At 46.8% G+C, this 25,007-nt stretch overlaps 1 long non-coding RNA gene across 2 annotated transcripts in view; it reads left to right on the forward strand.

Annotated features, from left to right (window-relative positions):
• Positions 1-25,007, forward strand: part of LOC134945201 (uncharacterized) — a 102,468-nt gene that overhangs the window by 26,855 nt on the left and 50,606 nt on the right. The gene's annotated exons all lie outside the window — the stretch shown is intronic.

Here is a 25,007-nt window from a genome sequence, read left to right on the forward strand (position 1 = left end):
TCTCACTCCATATCCGAGCGCTGCCACGTGGTTGGGGGTTCACGGTCAGCGGACATTTTGTCAGTGTGCAATGCGATCGAGTCCGGTGTACCGTAATGTGCATAGACCTCGCTTATCCCTATCGCACCTGTGTATTTTAGCAAGGGGATTGTGACGCTCCTTCAGCATTGCCCCATAGCCTGCAAAATCTGGACTGTTACTTGCTCCGTAGCCTAGGGCCTCCGTGGGGCAAGGAGTCATAGGTGGTAGCCATTTCTATTGAGTCTGCCCTGCTACAGAATTGTATGTGTACTGTACGGTGCATAGAACCTTAACAGTGGAACCGCTCCTGCAGCTTTGCCCTGGTTTATGTAAATAAAAAAAATAATAAAGTGTCTGGAAAAAACTGACATGCATTCATACTTTAGGAATCGAACCAGGGACTCTGAGTATAGGAAGCGGAACACTTCACCACTTCGTGCAGACAGATGAATAAATCCATTGGTTTTGATTATGTCATAATGGCTTCGGGATTAGGACGCTAACATACTGTACAATATTCCTAATATCATTAGGCAATAATGAACTTCTAACACGTCCATTTGCGTCAGTGTACACTACTGGTTTTATGTTGCTTTGTCTGCGGGATTTGGACGCTTACATATTCCTAAAGTACTGTAAATGGACCATACAGTATACTGTATGCTGTACTATTTGCGTCTGTACTGTATATAATGTATTAAATAAAGCAGCGTAATGAGACGCTGTACATACTGTATGCAGCGGAACGAGACGCACTAGTAAAGTAGTCCTTACTACAGTATACAGTATATTTCAGTATTGTATTTTACGGGAGACCACACGCATGCGCAGTGGTGATTGTAAAAAGCGACATCTGGTGGATGATCGCAGGTATTACACGTAAAGGTAACGCCAAACGCTCTGTCTGCCTCCGTGCGATTAGATACGCCTCTCTGTGACTAGGCGCGCCTCCCTACGCCCCAGGACGCTGCGTATGCTCGATCGGGACAAACGCCTCAGCCACTCAAGATAAAGGTGGCTACATCTGTATAACAATAGAAATGCAGAAACGCTCAAAAATTGATTAAAGTAGTAGTCACCCAATTAGACATTTCACCAGTACATCCATAGGTTTGTACCAGCAACGCCCTTTGCCCCTACATAATATAATGATGAAGATTATAACCATAACAACCATGTGACCACACAATATACCTCCTACTTTGTCCACACATCCTGCTGACAATGGGCTTGATCAGAGGCATTTTGACAGAGGAGGGGCCTGTGTGCAGAATACGGATGGGCCCCCTTTTCTTCATGGCGCAGTAGGCTCTGGCATTGAGCCATAGTCTACTGTGCATATGCAGGGCTCTGGAAACATGGCACCTGCCATGTTCCAGAGACTAATTTCATTACTGCACATGCATGGTGGCCATTTTAGCTGTGATTATTGCTGCAGTGCCCTACGTGGGACTCAAAAAAGGTAAGTATTCGAACATGAGTGCAGTGTGTGCAGTGTGGGTCCCCTGGATCTAGGGGCACATGTGCACTTCACACATTGCACCCATTATAGAAATGCCAGTGGGGCCCGATCCTGACTCGCACACAGATCCACATGTGGCTGCATCTAGCAATTTAGCAAGGTGTGCATGCACCGTAGTGAATATATGCATCTTTGCATATCTCCAGGCAGTTCTGTGTTGGACAGATGTAGGCAGTTTCTCTCTGATCGGCTTATTTATCATATTCCACAGGATGTGATATTTTTTGCATAAATTCACAGCGTGAATATAAATATTTTCATACAAATTTACTATTATGCTTTGCCGGAAACAGCCCATCCCAGCCAAGAGGTAGAAACAGAGTGAAAGCCTACGCTATCACTCTGCTTCCAGGCTTGAGCCCCCAGCGCACAGTGTGCACGCGCTGCTGTTGGCCTGTGCATTTTTCAGTGAGGGAACACAGACAGAGATCCAGAGGATCTCTCTATGAGGGCTGCTTTGTGGTCAGAAGTGGAAGGATCACAGCAGATATGGTAAATAACTGTTCGTGGGCAGGGCTGCCATCAGAAATTGTGGACTCGGGATTTAAACCCCCCCCCCCCCCCCGACCTTCTGACCCTGAATCTATTGCACCCAGAAAGAGACAGGTGTAAATGCAGGTACAATTGATGATGGCTGCACTGCCGGATAAGAACAATGGGCCAGCACAATATGTAAGCACTACGATGCACTTACTGTATAGTCACATGTTTGTGACTCAGAATCAGGCCCAGTGCTTACTTAATTATAATAGCTGATTATACCGCCTGTGTCCCCACAATATACAGTATCAGGAATATCCTTAAGTATCCTTAACTTGTACAGCTGACACCTGCCTCAATACAATAAGGATTTCAGTGATAGGCAGACTCAGTGGCACACACACCCCCACCCCCTCCATATCCCAGCCCCATAGGCAAGTGCCTAAAGCTGCCTAATAGTAGAGGCAGCCCTGTGTTCAGTTTATCCTTCAGCCAAGGTTGAGACTGGCTGTAGAGGGGACTGAGAAAAGGAGAGGTACAGAAGGGGGATATAATGAAAGCTATGATGCCATCAGACCCTCAACATTGCTTTTAGGTGCTGCATCTCCCCTCTGTCCATCCTGCATTTTCATCCTAGCAATTTATTTCTGTATGGGTCTAAATTCATTCTATACAGTAGTACTAACCTGTGAATAAAGAAAACAACAAGACCCTCACATACCTACTGGGCACCTTCATTCACCGGTGCCACCAAAATATGTCAAAGATGCAAGTTATTTTTCTCCTAGGAAGAGTATCTGGGTATGGGTGTGGATTATTAGACTTACCTTTAAAAGGTCTACAGGCAATAGCTATACCACTATTGGGAGACATGCATTAGGTCGACAGAGTCAACCGGTTGACATGGAAATTGTTGACACAAAAAGGTAGACTTATTTTGTTTGTTTTTTTAGGTGTTTTGTCACTTTTCTGCCACACACAGGCCCCATTAGTGTGCCATGTACCCTAGCATGGCCGCTTCACTCACCATGCTTTGGGCAAGGTTACTATTTTCAATCGTAGTCCACGTGGAAGGTAAAGTATGAAAAAGTTGACAAAAATGTTAAAAAAAACACCTTGGGGTATATTTACTAAGGTCCCGATTTTGACCGAGATGGTGTTTTTTCTTCAAAGTGTCATCTCGGGAATTTACTAAACTCAAATCACGGCAGTGATGAGGGCATTCATATTTTTTTGGAAGTGCAAGAAAAAAAATACGAATGAATACACCATCGGTCAAATACGCCTGTAATTTGGTAGAACTCGGTCATTTACTAAAAAGTGTAATTCACAAACACTGCCGACAATAGCCAAACACTGCTGTGAAAAAATACCAATCGTGAAAAAGTGCTGAAATAAAACAGACCTGCTTTTTTTTACCGTGTTCTGATAGGCATGCACGGATCCATGAGATCCGTGCATGTTTATCAGTGGGAAGGGTTGGGAAAGTGTTAAATTTGCCAAAAAAAATGCGTAGGGTCCCCCCTCCTAAGCAAAACCAGCCTCGGGCTCATTGAGCCGGTCCTGGTTGAAAAAATATGGGGGGGAAATTGACCGGGGTTCCCCCATATTTAATCAACCAGCACCGGGCTCTGCGCCTGGTCCTGGTTCCAAAAATACGGGGGACAAAAAGCGTAGGGGTCCCCCGTATTTTTAAAACCAGCACCGGGCTCCACTAGCCAGATACATAATGCCACAGCCGGGGGACACTTTTATATTGGTCCCTGCGGCCCTGGCATTACATACCCAACTAGTCACCCCTGGCCGGGGTACCCTGGAGGAGTGGGGGCCCCTTCAATCAAGGGGTCCCCCCCCTCCAGCCACCCAAGGGCCAGGGGTGAAGCCCGAGGCTGTCCCCCCCATCCAAGGGCGGCGGATGGGGGGCTGATAGCCTTTTTGCCAAAATTTTAATATTGTTTTTAGTAGCAGTACTACAAGTCCCAGCAAGCCTCCCCCACAAGCTGGTACTTGGAGAACCACAAGTACCAGCATGCGGTGGAAAACCGGGCCCGATGGTACCTGTAGTACTACTACTAAAAAAATACCCCAATAAAAACAGAAGACACACCTTGAAAGTAAAAGTTTAATTCATACATCCACATCTCCAAACATACATACTTACCTATGTTCACACGAGGGTCGGTCCTCTTCTCCATGTAGAATCCATGGGGTACCTGTTGGAAAAATTATACTCACATAATCCAGTGTAGATCGGTCCTCTTCTGTTCTATTTGTAATCCACGTACTTTGCAAAATAAAAAAACGGACACCCGACCACGCACTGAAAGGGGCCCCATGTTTTCACATGGGACCCCTTTCCCCGACTGCCAGGAACCCCCCCTGACTTCTGTCTAAGAGGGTTCCTTCTGCCAATCAGGGAGCGCCACGTCGTGGCACCCTCCTGATTGGCTGTGTGCTCCTGTAGTGTATGTCAGGCAGCACACGGCAGTGATACAATGTAGCGCCTATGCGCTCCATTGTAATCAATGGTGGGAACTTTGTGGTCAGCGGTGAGGTTACTTTCGGTCAACCGCTGACCACAAAGTTCCCACCATTGGTTACAATGGAGCGCATAGGCGCTACATTGTATCACTGCCGTGTGCTGCCTGACATACACTACATGAGCACACAGCCAATCAGGAGGGTGCCACGACGTGGCGCTCCCTGATTGGCAGAAGGAACCCTCTTAGGCAGAAGTCAGGGGGGGTTCCTGGCAGTCGGGGAAAGGGGTCCCATGTGAAAACATGGGGCCCCTTTCAGTGCGTGGTCGGGTGTCCGTTTTTTTATTTTGCAAAGTACGTGGATTACAAATAGAACAAAAGAGGACCGATCTACACTGGATTATGTGAGTATAATTTTTCCAACAGGTACCCCATGGATTCTACATGGAGAAGAGGACCGACCCTCGTGTGAACATAGGTAAGTATGTATGTTTGGAGGTGTGGCTGTATGAATTAAACTTTTACTTTCAAGGTGTGTGTCTTCTGTTTTTATTGGGGTATTTTTTTAGTAGTAGTACTACAGGTACCATCGGGCCCGGTTTTCCACCGCATGCTGGTACTTGTGGTTCTCCAAGTACCAGCTTGCGGGGGAGGCTTGCTGGGACTTGTAGTACTGCCACTAAAAACAATATTCAAATTTTGGCAAAAAGGCTATCAGCCCCCCATCCGCCGCCCTTGGATGGGGGGGACAGCTTCGGGCTTCACCCCTGGCCCTTGGGTGGCTGGAAGGGGGGGACCCCTTGATTGAAGGGGCCCCCACTCCTCCAGGGTACCCCGGCCAGGGGTGACTAGTTGGGTATGTAATGCCAGGGCCGCAGGGACCTATATAAAAGTGTCCCCCGGCTGTGGCATTATGTATCTGGCTAGTGGAGCCCGGTGCTGGTTTCAGAAATACGGGGGACCCCTACGCTTTTTGTCCCCCGTATTTTTGGAACAAGGACCAGGCGCAGAGCCCGGTGCTGGTTGATTAAATATGGGGGAACCCCGGTCAATTTTTCCCCCATAATTTTTCAACCAGGACCGGCTCAAAGAGCCCGAGGCTGGTTTTGCTTAGGAGGGGGGACCCCACGCATTTTTTTTTTTTAATTTTAACAATGTTTTATTTTTTATGAAAGGTGCACAATGAAGCCCAGCACGGATCTCACAGATCCGGCCGAGATTCATTGTGTTATAGTCGGCAGTGTTTCACAATTCACTCACGTAAAACACTGCCAAAAAATACGAATGACATCGACATCGGTAAATACGAAAATGCAGAATACGACAGCTTAGTAAATTAGTCGTAATAAATTCAAAAAGTTGCAATTTTACACTTTCGATGTCATTCGTGATTGAACTTTAACCTCATTCAGAAAAATATGAATTTTAGTAAATATACCCCCTTGTCTACCATATGTGTGTCGACCTTTTGACTAGTGATGAGCGGGTTCGGTTTTACTCGGTTTTACTCGGTTCTCAAAACGGCATCTTATTGGCTCACGGATGTCACGTGTTTTGGATAGCCAATAAGATGCCGTTTTGAGAACCGAGTAAAACCGAGTAAAACCGAGTAAAACCGAACCTCGCTCATCACTGCTTTTGACCCCGTCGACCTTTTGAACGGTCAACCTTTTACATGTTGACCTTTTGACCCTGTTGACCTTTTGTTCCTGTCAACCTAATGCATGCCTACCATTAGTGGCCAACGCAGAGCCGGCCATAGGCATAGGCAAACTAGGCAATTGCCTAGGACATCTGGTATGCCTAGGGGCACAAGCAGCTTCTGCTGATTAAAATGATATGCGGCATGCCTATATTCTGTATGTAGCATTTCATATGCAGATACAGCCACAGTCTCACACAGTATATAGGCATGCTGAATATAATTTTAATCAGCAGAAGCTGCTTGTGCATCCTAGCCACATAGCAATGCAAATAAGATGCATTTTCATTAAAAAAAATGTGCCCGACGTTAGCATTGATGCAAGATTTGTGAGGACACATCTATATCCAAGCAGAGGCAGAGGTCACAGTGTTATCGGCCATGTGAGTGCTGTGTGCATGTGAGTGGGTTGGTTGTGCAGTAGTGTTCAGAATATGTGTAAGGAGCATTATGTGTGTCATGTAAAAATGCATTAATAATGTGCAACATATGTGTAAAGGGCCACTATGTGTGTCATTATGTGTATAATGGCATTAATAATGTGCGGCATATGTGTAACAGGGTACTACCGTATGTGTGTCATTATGTATATAGGGGCACTAATAATGTGCAGCAAATGTGTAGGGGGCACTATGTGTGTCATTATGTGTATAAGGGCATTAATAATGCAAGAAGATGCCCCTTTTTGGGCTGTGCGTCAAATGTGCGAACTTTTCCTATTTAAAATATAGGGGGTACAAGGACTGCTATGGGTGAGGGGTGATGGTGCTGGGAAAGACGTGCAAGGTCAGAGGCAGAACCAGCAGTTGTGCTAGGGGGCACCAGCCAAAATCTTGCCTAGGGCATCATATTGTTTAGGGCCGGCTCTGGGCCAACGTATTGACTGTAGACCTTTTAGTGTCGATCTAAAGACCAGATACCATGGGTATATCTGCTGAACTACTGCCACATTTTCTTCATAGCCAGTTGCCAGAAGGTTGCAAAAGTTAAATGTTATTTTGCTTTTGAAAGCTTCTGAGCAGACAACTGATATATTGTGTATGTCAGTGTCCTGGTTGGGATGTGATTGATGTTGTGTTGCCTTGTTTTGTTTGCTGTGAAACTTCTCACTGCTATTAAAGATGATTGCAACTGACCCGAAATTTAGCCTTTGCTTGTAAGAGATCTGTTTGCTTATAAGATGTGTTTAAAGCCTAGAAATGACATTAACCGTTTCTCCCTGATGGATGCAGCTGCCAAGCTAGGAAACAATTATTTATGATGACAGCAACAGTAGGTTTGGGCAAGTTATGGTACTATGGGGGTAATTCAGACCCAGAGACGGCCCTAACCAATATGATGCCCTAGGCAAGATTTTGGCTCGTGCCCCCTAGCAGGAGATGCCTGGCATGAGTCACGTGGCAGCTCTGCTAACGTCGGGTGCCTTTTGTTTATGAAAATGCATCATTATTTGCAGCTTCTGCTGATTAAAAATAAGAATTTACTTACCGATAATTCTATTTCTCGGAGTCCGTAGTGGATGCTGGGGTTCCTGAAAGGACCATGGGGAATAGCGGCTCCGCAGGAGACAGGGCACAAAAGTAAAGCTTTTACAGGTCAGGTGGTGTGTACTGGCTCCTCCCCCTATGACCCTCCTCCAGACTCCAGTTAGGTACTGTGCCCGGACGAGCGTACACAATAAGGGAGGATTTTGAATCCCGGGTAAGACTCATACCAGCCACACCAATCACACCGTACAACTTGTGATCTAAACCCAGTTAACAGTATGATAACAGAGGAGCCTCTGAAAGATGGCTTCCTAAACAATAACCCGAATTAGTTAACAATAACTATGTACAAGTATTGCAGATAATCCGCACTTGGGATGGGCGCCCAGCATCCACTACGGACTCCGAGAAATAGAATTATCGGTAAGTAAATTCTTATTTTCTCTATCGTCCTAAGTGGATGCTGGGGTTCCTGAAAGGACCATGGGGATTATACCAAAGCTCCCAAACGGGCGGGAGAGTGCGGATGACTCTGCAGCACCGAATGAGAGAACTCCAGGTCCTCCTTTGCCAGGGTATCAAATTTGTAAAAATTTACAAACGTGTTCTCCCCTGACCACGTAGCTGCTCGGCAGAGTTGTAATGCCGAGACCCCTCGGGCAGCCGCCCAAGATGAGCCCACCTTCCTTGCGGAATGGGCCTTAACAGATTTAGGCTGTGGCAGGCCTGCCACAGAATGTACAAGTTGAATTTTGTTACAAAACCAACGAGCAATCGACTGCTTAGAAGCAGGTGCACCCAACTTTTTGGGTGCATACAGTATAAACAGCGAGTCAGATTTTCTGACTCCAGCCGTCCTTTAAATGTATATTTTTAAGGCTCTGACAACGTCCAACAACTTGGAGTCCTTCAAGTCGTCTGTAGCCGCAGGCACTACAATAGGCTGGTTCAGGTGAAACGCTGATACCACCCTAGGGAGAAAATGCGGACGCGTCCGCAGCTCTGCCCTATGTCGAATGGAAAATTAAATAAGGGCTTTTATAAGACAAAGCCGCCAGTTCAGATACTCTCCCGGCCGAAGCCAGGGCCAGTAACATAGTCACTTTCCATGTGAGATATTTCAAATCCACATTCTTTAGTGGTTCAAACCAATTGGATTTGAGGAAATCTAAAACTACATTTAGATCCCACGGTGCCACCTTAGGCACCACAGGAGGCTGTATATGCAGTACTCCTTTGATAAAAATCTGGACCTCAGGGACTGAGGCCAATTCTTTGTGGAAGAATATTGATAGGGCCGAAATTTGAACCTTAATAGATCCCAATTTGAGACCCATAGACAATCCTGATTGCAGGAAATGTAGGAAAACGACCCAGTTGAAATTCCTCCATCGGAGCACTCCGCTGCTCGCACCATGCAACATATTTTCGCCAAATACGGCGATAATGCTTCGCGGTGACTTCCTTCCTTGCCTTTATCAAGGTAGGAATGACTTCTTCTGGAATGCCTTTTCCTTTTAGGATCTGGCATTCAATGCCATGCCGTCAAACGCAGCCGCGGTAAGTCTTGAAAAAGACAAGGACCCTGCTGAAGCAGGTCCCTTCTCAGAAGTAGAGGCCACGGATCGTCCGTGACCATCTCTTGAAGTTCCGGGTACCAAGTCCTTCTTGGCCAATCCGGAGCCACTAGTCTTACTCCTCTTTGCCGTATAATCCTCAATACCTTTGGTATGAGAGGCAGAGGAGGAAACACATATACCGACTGGTACACCCAAGGTGTTACCAGCGCGTCCACAGCTATTGCCTGCGGATCTCTTGACCTGGCGCAATACCTGTCCAGTGTTTTGTTGAGGCGAGACGCCATCATGTCCACCATTGGTTTTACCCAACGGTTTAATAGCATGTGGAAAACTTCTGGATGAAGTCCCCACTCTCCCGGGTGAAGGTCGTGTCTGCTGAGGAAGTCTGCTTCCCAGTTGTCCACGCCCGGGATGAATACTGCTGACAGTGCTATCACGTGATTCTCCGCCCAGCGAAGGATCCTGGCAGCTTCTGCCATTGCCCTCCTGCTTCTTGTGCCGCCCTGTCTGTTTACATGGGCGACTGCCGTGATGTTGTCCGACTGGATCAACACCGGTCTTCCTTGAAGCAGAGGTTCCGCCTGGCTTAGAGCATTGTAGATTGCTCTTAGTTCCAGAATGCTTATGTGAAGAGACTTTTTCAGGCTCGACCACACTCCCTGGAAATTTCTTCCCTGTGTGACTGCTCCCCAGCCTCTCAGGCTGGCATCCGTGGTCACCAGGATCCAATCCTGTATGCCGAATCTGCGGCCCTCCAATAGATGAGCCTCCTGCAACCACCACAGAAGGGATACCCTTGTCCTCGGCGACAGGGTTATCCGCAGGTGCATCTGAAGATGCGACCCTGACCATTTGTCCAACAGATCCCTTTGCATGGAATCTGCCGAAAGGGATTGCTTCGTAAGAAGCTACCATTTTTTCCCAGGACTCTTGTGCATTGATGTACAGACACCTTTCCTGGTTTTAGGAGGTTCCTGACCAGGTCAGATAACTCCTTGGCTTTTTCTTCGGGAAGAAAAACCTTTTTCTGAACTGTGTCCAGAATCATCCCCAGGAACAGCAGACGAGTTGTCGGCATTAATTGGGATTTTGGAATATTCAGAATCCATCCGTGCTGCTTTAGCACCTCTTGAGATAGTGCTAAACCCATCTCTAGCTGTTCTCTGGACCTTGCCCTTATTAGGAGATCGTCCAAGTATGGGATAATTAATACGCCTTTTCTTCGAAGAAGAAATATTATCTCGGCCATTACCTTTGTAAAGACCCGAGGTGCCGTGGACAAACCAAACGGCAGCGTCTGAAACTGATAGTGACAGTTTTGTACAACGAACCTGAGGTACCCCTGGTGTGAGGAGTAATTGGAACGTGGAGATACGCATCCTTGATGTCCAAGGATACCATAAAGTCCCCTTCTTCCAGGTTCGCTATCACTGCTCTGAGTGACTCCATCTTGAACTTGAACTTCTTTATGTATAGGTTCAAGGACTTCAGATTTAGAATAGGCCTTACCGAGCCATCCGGCTTCGGTACCACAAATAGAGTGGAATAATACCCCTTCCCTTGTTGTAGAAGAGGTACCTTGACTATCACCTGCTGAGAATACAGCTTGTGAATGGCTTCCAAAACCGTCTCCCTTTCTGAGGGGGACGTTGGTAAAGCAGACTTCAGGAAACGGCGAGGTGGCTCTGTCTCTAATTTCAACCTGTACCCCTGAGATATTATCTGCAGGATCCAGGGATTTACCTGCGAGTGAGCCCACTGCGCGCTGTAATTTTTGAGACGACCGCCTACCGCCCCCGAGTCCGCTTGCGAAGCCCCAGCGTCATGCTGAGGCTTTTGTAGAAGCCGGGGAGGGCTTCTGTTCCTGGGAAGGAGCTGCCTGTTGCTGTCTCTTCCCTCGTCCTCTGCCTCGTGGCAGATATGAATAGCCCTTTGCTCTCTTATTTTTAAAGGAACGAAAGGGCTGCGGTTGAAAGGTCGGTGCCTTTTTCTGTTGGGGAGTGACTTGAGGTAGAAAAGGTGGATTTCCCGGCCGTAGCCGTGGCCACCAAATCCGATAGACCGACCTCAAATAACTCCTCTACGCATCGCCTGTCCACTGTCGTGTCCATAAAGCTCTTCTGGCCGAAATGGACATAGCACTTACCCGTGATGCCAGTGTGCAGATATCTCTCTGTGCATCACGCATATAAAGAAATGCATCCTTTATTTGTTCTAACGACAGTAAAATATTGTCCCTGTCCAGGGTATCAATATTTTCGATCAGGGACTCTGACCAAACTACCCCAGCACTGCACATCCAGGCAGTCGCAATAGCTGGTCGTAGTATAACACCTGCATGTGTGTATATACCTTTTTGGATATTTTCCATCCTCCTATCTGATGGATCTTTAAGTGCGTCCGTCTCAGGAGAGGGTAACGCCACTTGTTTTGATAAGCGTGTTAGCGCTTTGTCCACCCTAGGAGGTGTTTCCCAGCGCTCCCTAACCTCTGGCGGGAAAGGGTATAAAGCCAATAACTTCTTTGAAATTAGCAGTTTTTTATCGGGGCACCCCACGCTTCATCACACCCGTCATTTAATTCTTCTGATTCGGTAAAAACTACTGGTAGTTTTTTCACCCCCACATAATACCCTGTTTAGTGGTACCTGTAGTATCAGCTAAATGTAACATCTCCTTTATTGCCAAAATCATATAACGTGTGGCCCTACTGGAAAATACGGTTGATTCGTCACCTTCACCACCGGAATCAGTGCCTGTGTCTGGGTCTGTGTCGACCGACTGAGGCAAGGGACGTTTTACAGCCCCTGACGGTGTTTGAGGCGCCTGGACAGACACTAATTGAGTGTCCGGCCGCCTCATGTCGGCAAACGACTGCTTAAGCGAGTTGACGCTATCCCGTAATTCCACAAATAAAGGCATCCATTCTGGTGTCGACCCCCTAGGAGGTGACATCCTCATATTTGGCAATTGCTCCGCCTCCACACCAATAACGTCCTCATACATGTCGACACACACGTACCGACACACAGCAGACACACAGGGAATGCTCTATACGAAGACAGGACCCACTAGCCCTTTGGGGAGACAGAGGGAGAGTCTGCCAGCACACACCAAAAAGCGCTATATATGACAGGGATAGCCTTATGATTAAGTGCTCCCTTATAGCTGCTTTTATATTAATATATTGCCATTTATTCTGCCCCCCCTCTCTGTTATACCCTGTTTCTGTAGTGCAGTGCAGGGGAGAGACCTGGGAGCCTTCCTGACCAGCGGAGCTGTGACAGAAAATGGCGCCGTGTGCTGAGGAGATAGGCCCCGCCCCTTTTTCGGCGGGCTCGTCTCCCGCTATTTAGTACATTTAGGCAGGGGTAAATATCTCCATATAGCCTCTGGGGCTATATGTGAGGTATTTTTAGCCTTTTTAAAGGTTTTCATTTGCCTCCCAGGGCGCCCCCCCCCAGCGCCCTGCACCCTCAGTGACTGCCGTGTGAAGTGTGCTGAGAGGAAAATGGCGCACAGCTGCAGTGCTGTGCGCTACCTTAAGAAGACTGCAGGAGTCTTCAGCCGCCGATTCTGGACCTCTTCTTGCTTCAGCATCTGTGAGGGGGCCGGCGGCGTGGCTCCGGTGACCATCCAGGCTGTACCTGTGATCGTCCCTCTGGAGCTTCATGTCCAGTAGCCAAGAAGCCAATCCATCCTGCACGCAGGTGAGTTCACTTCTTCTCCCCTCTGTCCCTCGTTGCAGTGATCCTGTTGCCAGCAGGAATCACTGTAAAATAAAAAACCTAAGCTAAACTCTCTAAGCAGCTCTTTATGAGAGCCACCTAGAATTGCACCCTTCTCGGCCGGGCACAAAAATCTAACTGGAGTCTGGAGGAGGGTCATAGGGGGAGGAGCCAGTACACACCACCTGACCTGTAAAAGCTTTACTTTTGTGCCCTGTCTCCTGCGGAGCCGCTATTCCCCATGGTCCTTTCAGGAACCCCAGCATCCACTTAGGACGATAGAGAAATGATATGTTGCATGCCTATATTCTGTGTGCGACTGTGGCTGTATCTGCATATGAAATGCTACATTACAGTGATTTCCAGGAGTACACTGCAACGTAGCATTTCGTATGCAGATACAGCCGCAGTCACACACAGAATATAGGCATGCTGTATATCATTTTAATCAGCAGAAGCTGCAGGTGCCCCTAAGCATACCAAATGCCCTAGGCATTTGCCTAGTTTCCCTATGCCGAAGGCCGGCTCTGATCAGACCTGATCGTAGCAGAATATTTGTTAGCAGTTGGGCAAAACAATGGTGGTCATTCCGAGTTGTTCGCTCGCTAGCAGTTTTTAGCAGCCGTGCAAACGCTATGCCGCCGCCCACTTGGAGTGTATTTTAGCTTAGCAGAAGTGCGAACGGAAGGATCGCCGAGCGGCTACAACATTTTTTTGTGCAGTTTCTGAGTAGCGCAGAACGTACTTAGCGCTTGCGATCACTTTTGACTATTCAGTTCCTGTTTTGACATCACAAACACGCCCTGCGTTCACCCAGCCACGCCTGCGTTTTTCCTGGCACGCCTGCATTTTAACGAACACTCCCTGAAAATGGTCAGTTGACACCCAGAAACGCCCACTTCATGTCAATCACTCTGCGGTCAGCAGTGCGACTGAAAAGCTTCGCTAGACCCTGTGTGAAACTACATCGGCCGTTGTAATAGTACGTCGCGCATGCGCAGAAGTGCCTTTTTTTGCCTCATCACTGCACAGCGAATGAATGCAGCTAGTGAACAACTCGGAATGACCACCCATGTGCACTGCAGGTGTGGCAGATATAACATTTGCAGAGACAGTTAGATTTGGGTAGGTTATTTTGTTTCTGTGCAGAGTAAATACTGGCTGCTTTATTTTTACACTGCTATTTAGATTTCAGTTTGAACACACCCCACCCAAATCTACATGTTATATCTGCCCGCCCTGGTTTTGCCCATCTGCTAACAAATTTGCTGCTACGATCAGGTCTGAATTACCCCCAATGAATGTTGCTGAACTACATATACCAGGATGCAGAGCCTTCCAGAGAATTAGAGACCTGATTATGCATAGTTTTACAACAGCAGGAATACTTGTCCATTTACGCAGCAATGTTATAGAATTTGTATTACTACTACAAAATCATTATCTGTCCCTGCTACTGTAAGTGCATATATAAACACTAGTGATGAGCGGGTTCGGATCCTCGGGATCCGACCCGCCCGAACTTCACCTTTTTTTTACACGGGTCCGAGCGGCTCGGATCCTCCCGCCTTGCTCGGTTAACCCGAGCGCGCCCGAACGTCATCATCCCGCTGTCGGATTCTCGCGAAATTCGGATTCTATATAAGGAGCCGCGCGTCGCCGCCATTTTCACACGTGCATTGAGATTGATAGGGAGAGGACGTGGCTGGCGTCCTCTCCGTTATATTAGAAAAGAACAGAGTAAACTGAGTGACTTAGTTATGTGGGGAGGATTGGGGACGGGGAGCAGCTGTTAGGGAGTACAGTGCAGGGTTTACCACCAGTGAGTTAGTTTAATCCTTTGTGTCTCTGCCTGAAAAAAACGCTCCACCATATCTGTGCTCAGTGTGCTACACTGCTGCATGATATATCTGTGCTGAGTGCACTGCTCACACTGCCTAATTGTGGGGACTGGGGAGCAGTTATAGCAGGAGTACAGTGCACAGTTTTGCTGACAGTGACCACCAGTCCAGTATACATTTGTCTGCCTGAAAAACACTCCTGTGGTGTTTTTTTTTTCTTCATACTAGTTTAGCAGTCTGCTGACAGTGTCCACCAGGTCCGTTATATACAGTATATTATGTATATAAGCAGTACGGTAGGCCACGGCTGTACCTACCTCTGTGTCGTCAGTGCACTCGTCGTCCATAAGTAATATAATACTATACTATCCATCCATCTACATTGTATACCTACCTGTGGTGGTTTTTTTTTTCTTCATACTAGTTTAGCAGTCTGCTGACAGTGTCCACCAGGTCCGTTATATACAGTATATTATATATATAAGCAGTACGGTAGGCCACGGCTGTACCTACCTCTGTGTCGTCAGTGCACTCGTCGTCCATAAGTAATATAATACTATACTATCCATCCATCTACATTGTATTCCTACCTGTGGTGGGGTTTTTTTTCTTCATACTAGTTTAGCAGTCTGCTGACAGTGTCCACCAGGTCCGTTATATACAGCATATTATATATATATAAGCAGTACGGTAGGCCACGGCTGTACCTACCTCTGTGTCGTCAGTGCACTCGTCTTCCATAAGTAATATAATACTATACTATCCATCCATCTACATTGTATACCTGTGGTGGGTTTTTTTTTTCTTCATACTAGTTTAGCAGTCTGCTGACAGTGTCCACCAGGTCCGTTATATACAGTATATTATATATATAAGCAGTACGGTAGGCCACGGCTGTACCTACCTCTGTGTCGTCAGTGCACTCGTCGTCCATAAGTAATATAATACTATACTATCCATCCATCTACATTGTATACCTACCTGTGGTGGTTTTTTTTTTCTTCATACTAGTTTAGCAGTCTGCTGACAGTGTCCACCAGGTCCGTTATATACAGTATATTATATATATAAGCAGTACGGTAGGCCACGGCTGTACCTACCTCTGTGTCGTCAGTGCACTCGTCGTCCATAAGTAATATAATACTATACTATCCATCCATCTACATTGTATACCTACCTGTGGTGGGTTTTTTTTTCTTCATACTAGTTTAGCAGTCTGCTGACAGTGTCCACCAGGTCCGTTATATACAGTATATTATATATATATAAGCAGTACAGTAGGCCACGGCTGTACCTACCTCTGTGTCGTCAGTGCACTCGTCGTCCATAAGTAATATAATACTATACTATCCATCCATCTACATTGTATACCTACCTGTGGTGGGTTTTTTTTTCTTCATACTAGTTTAGCAGTCTGCTGACAGTGTCCACCAGGTCCGTTATATACAGTATATTATATATATAAGCAGTACGGTAGGCCACGGCTGTACCTACCTCTGTGTTGTCAGTGCACTCGTCGTCCATAAGTAATATAATACTATACTATCCATCCATCTACATTGTATACCTACCTGTGGTGGGGGTTTTTTCTTCATACTAGTTTAGCAGTCTGCTGACAGTGTCCACAAGGTCCGTTATATACAGTATATTATATATATAAGCAGTACGGTAGGCCACGGCTGTACCTACTTCTGTGTCGTCAGTGCACTCGTCGTCCATAAGTAATATAATACTATACTATCCATCCATCTACATTGTATACCTACCTGTGGTGGGTTTTTTTTTCTTCATACTAGTTTAGCAGTCTGCTGACAGTGTCCACCAGGTCCGTTATATACAGTATATTATATATATAAGCAGTACGGTAGGCCACGGCTGTACCTACCTCTGTGTCGTCAGTGCACTCGTCGTCCATAAGTAATATAATACTATACTATCCATCCATCTACATTGTATACCTGTGGTGGCTTTTAGTTGTGCGCATTAAAATATGGAGAACAAAAATGTGGAGGTTAAAAAAAATAGGGAAAGATCAAGATCCACTTCCACCTCGTGCTGAAGCTGCTGCCACTAGTCATGGCCGAGACGATGAAATGCCATCAACGTCGTCTGCCAAGGCCGATGCCCAATGTCATAGTACAGAGCATGTAAAATCCAAAACACAAAAGATCAGTAAAAAAATGACACAAAAATAAAAATTAAAAGCGTCTGAGGAGAAGCGTAAACTTGCCAATATGCCATTTACGATACGGAGTGGCAAGGAACGGCTGAGGCCCTGGCCTATGTTCATGGCTAGTGGTTCAGCTTCACATGAGGATGGAAGCACTCATCCTCTCGCTAGAAAAAAGAAAAGACTTGTGGCAAAAGCACAGCAAAGAACTGTGCGTTCTTCGAAATCCCAAATCCCAAAGGAGAGTCCAATTGTGTCGGTTGCGATGCCTGACCTTCCCAACACTGGACGGGAAGAGCTTGCGCCTTCCACCATTTGCACGCCCCCTGCAAGTGCTGGAAGGAGCACCCGCAGTCCAGTTCCTGATAGTCAAATTGAAGATGTCACTGTTGAAGTACACCAGGATGAGGATATGGGTGTTGCTGGCGCTGGGGAGGAAATTGACAAGGAGGATGCTGATGGTGAGGTGGTTTGTTTAAGTCAGGCACCCGGGGAGACACATGTTGTCCGTGGGAGGAATATGGCCATTGACATGCCTGGTCAAAATACAAAAAAAATCAGCTCTTCAGTGTGGAATTATTTCAACAGAAATGCGGACAACTGGTGTCAAGCCGTGTGTTGTCTTTGTCAAGCTGTAATAAGTAGGGGTAAGGACGTTAACCACCTCGGAACATCCTCCCTTATACGTCACCTGCAGCGCATTCATAATAAGTCAGTGACAAGTTCAAAAACTTTGGGCGACAGCGGAAGCAGTCCACTGACCAGTAAATCCCTTCCTCTTGTAACCAAGCTCGCGCAAACCACACCACCAACTCCCTCAATGTCAATTTCCTCCTTACCCAGGAAAGCCAATAGTCCTGCAGGCCATGTCACTGGCAAGTCTGACGAGTCCTCTCCTGCCTGGGATTCCTCCGATGCATCCTTGAGTGTAACGCCTACTGCTGCTGGCGCTGCTGTTGTTGCTGCTGGGAGTCGATCGTCATCCCAGAGGGGAAGTCGGAAGACCACTTGTACTACTTCCAGTAAGCAATTGACTGTCCAACAGTCCTTTGCGAGGAAGATGAAATATCACAGCAGTCATCCTGTTGCAAAGCGGATAACTCAGGCCTTGACAACTATGTTGGTATTAGACATGCGTCCAGTATCCGCCGTTAGTTCACAGGGAACTAGACAATTGCTTGAGGTAGTGTGCCCCCGTTACCAAATACCATCTAGGTTCCACTTCTCTAGGCAGGCGATACCGAGAATGTACACGGACGTCAGAAAAAGACTCACCAGTGTCCTAAAAAATGCAGTTGTACCCAATGTCCACTTAACCACGGACATGTGGACAAGTGGAGCAGGGCAGACTCAGGACAACATGACTGTGACAGCCCACTGGGTAGATGTATTGCCTCCCGCTGCAAGAACAGCAGCGGCGGCACCAGTAGCAGCATCTCGCAAACGCCAACTCGTTCCTAGGCAGGCTACTCTTTGTATCACCGCTTTCTAGAATACGCACACAGCTGAAAACCTCTTACGGCAACTGAGGAAGATCATCGCAGAATGGCTTACCCCAATTAGACTCTCCTGGGGATTTGTGGCATCGGACAACACCAGCAATATTGTGCGTGCATTACATCTGGGCAAATTCCAGCACGTCCCATGTTTTGCACATACATTGAATTTGGTGGTGCAGAATTATTTAAAAAACGACAGGGGCGTGCAAGAGATGCTGTCGGTGGCCAGAAGAATTGCGGGCCACTTTCGGCGTACAGGCACCGCGTACAGAAGACTGGAGCACCACCAAAAACACCTGAACCTGCCCTGCCATCATCTGAAGCAAGAGGTGGTAACGAGGTGGAATTCAACCCTCTATATGCTTCAGAGGATGGAGGAGCAGCAAAAGGCCATTCAAGCCTATACATCTGGCCACGATATAGGCAAAGGAGGTGGAATGCACCTGTCTCAAGCGCAGTGGAGAATGATTTCAACGTTGTGCAAGGTTCTGCAACCTTTTGAACTTGCCACACGTGAAGTCAGTTCAGACACTGCCAGCCTGAGTCAGGTCATTCCCCTCATCAGGCTTTTGCAGAAGAAGCTGGAGGCATTGAAGGAGGAGCTAAAACAGAGCGATTCCGCTAGGCATGTGGGACTTGTGGATGGAGCCCTTCATTCGCTTAACCAGAGCACTACATTTTGGCCACCGTGCTCGATCCTAGATTTAAAACCTACGTTGGATCTCTCTTTCCGGCAGACACAAGTCTGCAGAGGTTCAAAGAACTGCTGGTGAGAAAATTGTCAAGTCAAGCGGAACGCGACCCGTCAACATCTCCTCCTTCACATTCTCCCTGCAACTGGGAGTGCGAGGAAAAGGCTGCGAATTCCGAGCCCACCCGCTGGCGGTGATGCAGGGCAGTCTGGAGCGACTGCTGATGCTGACATCTGGTCCGGACTGAAGGACCTGCCAACGATTACTGACATGTCGTCTACTGTCACTGCATATGATTCTCTCACCATTGAAAGAATGGTGGAGGATTATATGAGTGACCGCATCCAAGTAGGCACGTCAGACAGTCTGTACGTATACTGGCAGGAAAAAGAGGCAATTTGGAGGCCCTTGCACAAACTGGCTTTATTCTTCCTAAGTTGCCCTCCCTCCAGTGTGTACTCCGAAAGAGTGTTTAGTGCCGCTGCTCACCTTGTCAGCAATCGGCGTATGAGGTTACTTCCAGAAAATGTGGAGAAGATGATGTTCATTAAAATGAATTATAATCAATTCCTCCATGGAGACATTCACCAGCAGCAATTGCCTCCAGAAAGTACACGGGGACCTGAGATGGTGGATTCCAGTGGGGACGAATTAATAATCTGTGAGGAGGGGGATGTACACAGTGAAAGGGGTGATGAATCGGACGATGATGATGAGGTGGACATCTTGCCTCTGTAGAGCCAGTTTGTGCAAGGAGAGATTGATTGCTTCTTTTTTGGTGGGGGCCCAAACCAACCAGTCATTTCAGTCACAGTCGTGTGGCAGACCCTGTCGCTGAAATGATGGGTTCGTTAAAGTGTGCATGTCCTGTTTTTACAACATAAGGGTTTTTGGGAGGGCCCAAGGACAATTCCATCTTGCACCTCTTTTTTCTTTCATTTTTCTTTGCGTCATGTGCTGTTTGTGGAGTATTTTTTGGAAGGGCCATCCTGCCTGACACTGCAGTGCCACTCCTAGATGGGCCAGGTGTTTGTGTCGGCCACTAGGGTCGCTTAGCTTAGTCGTCGCACAGCTACCTCATTGCGCCTCTTTTTTTCTTTGCGTCATGTGCTGTTTGGGGAGTATTTTTTGGAAGGGCCATCCTGCCTGACACTGCAGTTCCACTCCTAGATGGGCCAGGTGTTTGTGTCGGCCACTAGGGTCGCTTAGCTTAGTCGTCACACAGCTACCTCATTGCGCCTCTTTTTTTCTTTGCGTCATGTGCTGTTTGGGGAGTATTTTTTTGGAAGGGCCATCCTGCCTGACACTGCAGTGCCACTCCTAGATGGGCCAGGTGTTTGTGTCGGCCACTAGGGTCGCTTAGCTTAGTCGTCACACAGCTACCTCATTGCGCCTCTTTTTTTCTTTGCGTCATGTGGTGTTTGGGGAGTATTTTTTGGAAGGGCCATCCTGCCTGACACTGCAGTGCCACTCCTAGATGGGCCAGGTGTTTGTGTCGGCCACTAGGGTCGCTTAGCTTAGTCGTCACACAGCTACCTCATTGCGCCTCTTTTTTTCTTTGCGTCATGTGCTGTTTGGGGAGTATTTTTTGGAAGGGCCATCCTGCCTGACACTGCAGTGCCACTCCTAGATGGGCCAGGTGTTTGTGTCGGCCACTAGGGTCGCTTAGCTTAGTCGTCACACAGCTACCTCATTGCGCCTCTTTTTTTCTTTGCGTCGTGCTGTTTGGGGAGTATTTTTTGGAAGGGCCATCCTGCGTGACACTGCAGTGCCACTCCTAGATGGGCCAGGTGTTTGTGTCGGCCACTAGGGTCGCTTAGCTTAGTCGTCACACAGCTACCTCATTGCGCCTCTTTTTTTCTTTGCGTCATGTGCTGTTTGGGGAGTATTTTTTGGAAGGGCCATCCTGCGTGACACTGCAGTGCCACTCCTAGATGGGCCAGGTGTTTGTGTCGGCCACTAGGGTCGCTTAGCTTAGTCGTCACACAGCTACCTCATTGCGCCTCTTTTTTTCTTTGCGTCATGTGCTGTTTGGGGAGTATTTTTTGGAAGGGCCATCCTGCCTGACACTGCAGTGCCACTCCTAGATGGGCCAGGTGTTTGTGTCGGCCACTAGGGTCGCTTAGCTTAGTCGTCACACAGCTACCTCATTGCGCCTCTTTTTTTCTTTGCGTCATGTGCTGTTTGGGGAGTATTTTTTGGTAGGGCCATCCTGCGTGACACTGCAGTGTCACTCCTAGATGGGCCAGGTGTTTGTGTCGGCCACTTGTGTCGCTTAGCTTAGCCATCCAGCGATCTCGGTGCAAATTTTAGGACTAAAAATAATATTGTGAGGTGTGAGGTGTTCAGAATAGACTGGAAATGAGTGTAAATTATGGTTATTGAGGTTAATAATACTATGGGATCAAAATGACCACCATATTTATGATTTAAGCTGTTTTTTAGGGTTTTTTGAAAAAAACACCCGAATCCAAAACACAACCGAATCCGACAAAAAAAATTCGGTGAGGTTTTGCCAAAACGCGTTCGAACCCAAAACACAGCCGCAGAACCGAACCCAAAACCAAAACACAAAACCCGAAAAATTTCCGGTGCACATCACTAATAAACACTGCCTGGTTTCAATGCAAGCAACAACGGGGTTAGCTATTGCTGCCCTACAAAACTACGGAAACAAATCCTGTATACTCCTGAATGCTTTTTGTATTCAAAACATTTTAGTAACTGGCTATTAATTTTGCTGTGGTTATGGAAATGGAATTGGAGTACTGGGTTTCATCTCTGTCATTAGTGCACACTAGTAAGTGGGTCATCCACTGTCCAATAATAATTTAGTTAATTTTAGCTGATAGTGTATTTGTGCACAATGTAGTGTATTATGATATGATAGTATGGCCCAAAATATTTTTGAACAAGTAATTTTTTTTCTCTTTCTTTAATTTATATTTCTGTCTGTTTTACTATAAATATTTATTTTTCTTTTCTTTCTTTTTTCTTTTAGTACTGTATCTCTGTGTGTTGTTTTTACAGTCTTTCATCTGTTGAGGCTGCCTGTATTTATTTTCCTGCAGTCTTTTGGTTTTTATTTGTATTTTTTATTCATTTATGTTATTCACTTAATTAATTATTTGCATTCACTCTCACCATACTCTCTTCCACTGTCTTCTATGGCTCTCTCCAGGCCCGTAACTAGGGCAGTGCAGCCAACCAAGGAGCAAGACCCCACATTTGCACCGGCAGGGCCATCTGCCATAAGCAGATGTGAATGGGCAAATATTCTCTGTACAGCGCTGCGGAATATGTGTGCGCTATATAAATAACTGGTAATAAATAAATAATAAATAAGCCAGTGAGCCCTGGATCCTGACATCCTGCTCACCACAGAAGACACTTGAACCTGGCAACAGCGAAGACGCTGTTATAAGACATTGCATCAATGCCTGGAGACTTGCTGTCATTGGAGTGTGAGACTGGTGACTGGAGAAGGAGATGAGCTGTCCATGACAGTAGAGCTTCATTAGGAGGTAAATACTTACTGGAATAGGACTGTTAATTTCAATAACTTCCTTTAACCTGGTAAAATGTAATATACTGGGTACAGGTAAACCACCGATTTTCCGGCAACCGATGATCCGGAACCTCTTTTAATCCGGACAATTTTGATTTGTCCGGATTAAAGGGGGTTAGGGACATCCTTTAATCCGGAACATTTTCTGCGCATGGGCGTAACACGCAATACGTGCAAGTGTCAGTGGGTACAGCTTCCACGGACACTGCAGGTGACACAGCAAGCATCAGTGGGGCTGTTATGGCGTCCAAGGTCACAGCAAGTACCGCACATGGGCGGAAGACACAGCGCGCACAAGTGTCAGTGAGTACAGCTTCTGAGGGCACTGCAGGTGACACAGCAAGCATCACACACTACTGTGTTTATTCATTAATTGATATTATACTGTAGCATATATTTTACTATTTATTGCTTTAGAAATGTTCTGAAGGTGCAAAATTAGTTTCCACCGTTAATCCGGCAAAATCGATAATCCGGAACGGCACTGGAACCGAGGATGCCGGAAAATCGGTGGTGTACCTGTATCACAATAAGAGGGAGAGAATACAGTTGAACACATAGGGGCATATCCGGTCCATTGATCGACAGTAACCAAGCTGATGCTCATAAGACCAGCACTACAATGTCAAAATTAGAATGTCAGCATGGTTCAAACTGTTGACAGGCACCAGGTTGACATGCTCAAACTGTCATCAGGTTGACAATGTTGCCTTTTAAAATGTCGCCGTGTAAACTGTCGCCAACAGTTAAGGTGTGTACACACGGTAAAATAAATCTGTAATATTTAGACTATACAGTCAAAATCTTAAGGAAAGTTAGTGCATATCTCAAGGTGTTAGGCAGCTTGCGATACTGATTCGATCCCGATGCGCACTCCTGCGGGGTCGGTATCGCAAGGCTAGATAGACTGTGCAGGCAAGTCAATCTTGAAAATCTAGTGTACTATCTAGTACAAAGTATAGTCAAAATTGGCACTTAGTCAAAATCATACATAGACAAAATTGAAAAGTACACATAGGGGGTCATTCCGAGTTGTTCGCTCGTTATTTTTTTCTAGCAACGGAGCAATTAGTCGCTAATGCGCATGCGCAATGTCCGCAGTGCGACTGCGCCAAGTAAATTTTCTATGCAGTTAGGTTTTTTACTCACGGCATTACAAGGTTTTTTCTTCGTTCTGGTGATCGTAATGTGATTGACAGGAAGTGGGTGTTTCTGGGCGGAAACTGGCCATTTTATGGGTGTGTGTGAAAAAACGCTACCGTTTCTGGGAAAAACGCAGGAGTGGCTGGAGAAACGGAGGAGTGTCTGGGCGAACGCTGGGTGTGTTTGTGACGTCAAACCAGGAACGACAAGCACTGAACTGATCGCAGATGCCGAGTAAGTCTGGAGCTACTCAGAAACTGCTAAGAAGTGTCTATTCGCAATTCTGCTAATCTTTCGTTCGCAATTTTGATAAGCTAAGATTCACTCCCAGTAGGCGGCGGCTTAGCGTGTGCAAAGCTGCTAAAAGCAGCTTGCGAGCGAACAACTTGGAATGACCCCCATAGTCAAAATCTGTGCTAACTGGGCTCTAGGGGAGTTCTAGGGAAATCTCATTGTCAACATTGTGCATAGTAAGGATCTCACCATGTGTACACACCTTTAGGGTTAGGCGCCGTCTTGATGGTAAGGGTTAGAATGCGTGAAGAGGTTAAGCTTAGGCAGCAGGGGTGGGAGTAGGGCTAGGCATTAGAAGGAGGGTTAGGGATTATTGTTCGCAGGGTCGGCTCCAGAGGTGGGGCTGCAGCTCAGTTCAAAATTCAAATAGAGGAGCTGCACCAACTGCCAGTGAGTCAGTTTGAAATGGCAGTTGGTGACAGTTGGTGTGGCTCCCCTATTTGAAATTTGAACTGACCTGCAGCCCAACCTCTGGAGCTGCCACTGATGGTTAGGGATAGGGAGGCAGATGTATTAACCTGGAGAAGGGATAAAGAAGTGATAAATCAGTGATAAGCGCAAGGTGATAACACACCAGCCAGTCATTACGAATATGAAAAATGACAGGAGATGACTGGCTAGTGCGTTATCACCTTGCACTTATCACTGCTTTATCACTTCTTTATCCCTTCTCCAGTCTTAATACATCTGCCCCAGGGGGAGAAATACTCACTGGAATGCTGCAGCATTGGAGGTCTGCGGCGGAAGTAACTGTCACATGGCTGCCGAGTCCCAGAAGACGACACTGCATAATATGAGATA

Source organism: Pseudophryne corroboree, chromosome 7 (assembly GCF_028390025.1).
Source record: "Pseudophryne corroboree isolate aPseCor3 chromosome 7, aPseCor3.hap2, whole genome shotgun sequence".
NCBI classification, from domain to species: domain Eukaryota; kingdom Metazoa; phylum Chordata; class Amphibia; order Anura; family Myobatrachidae; genus Pseudophryne; species Pseudophryne corroboree.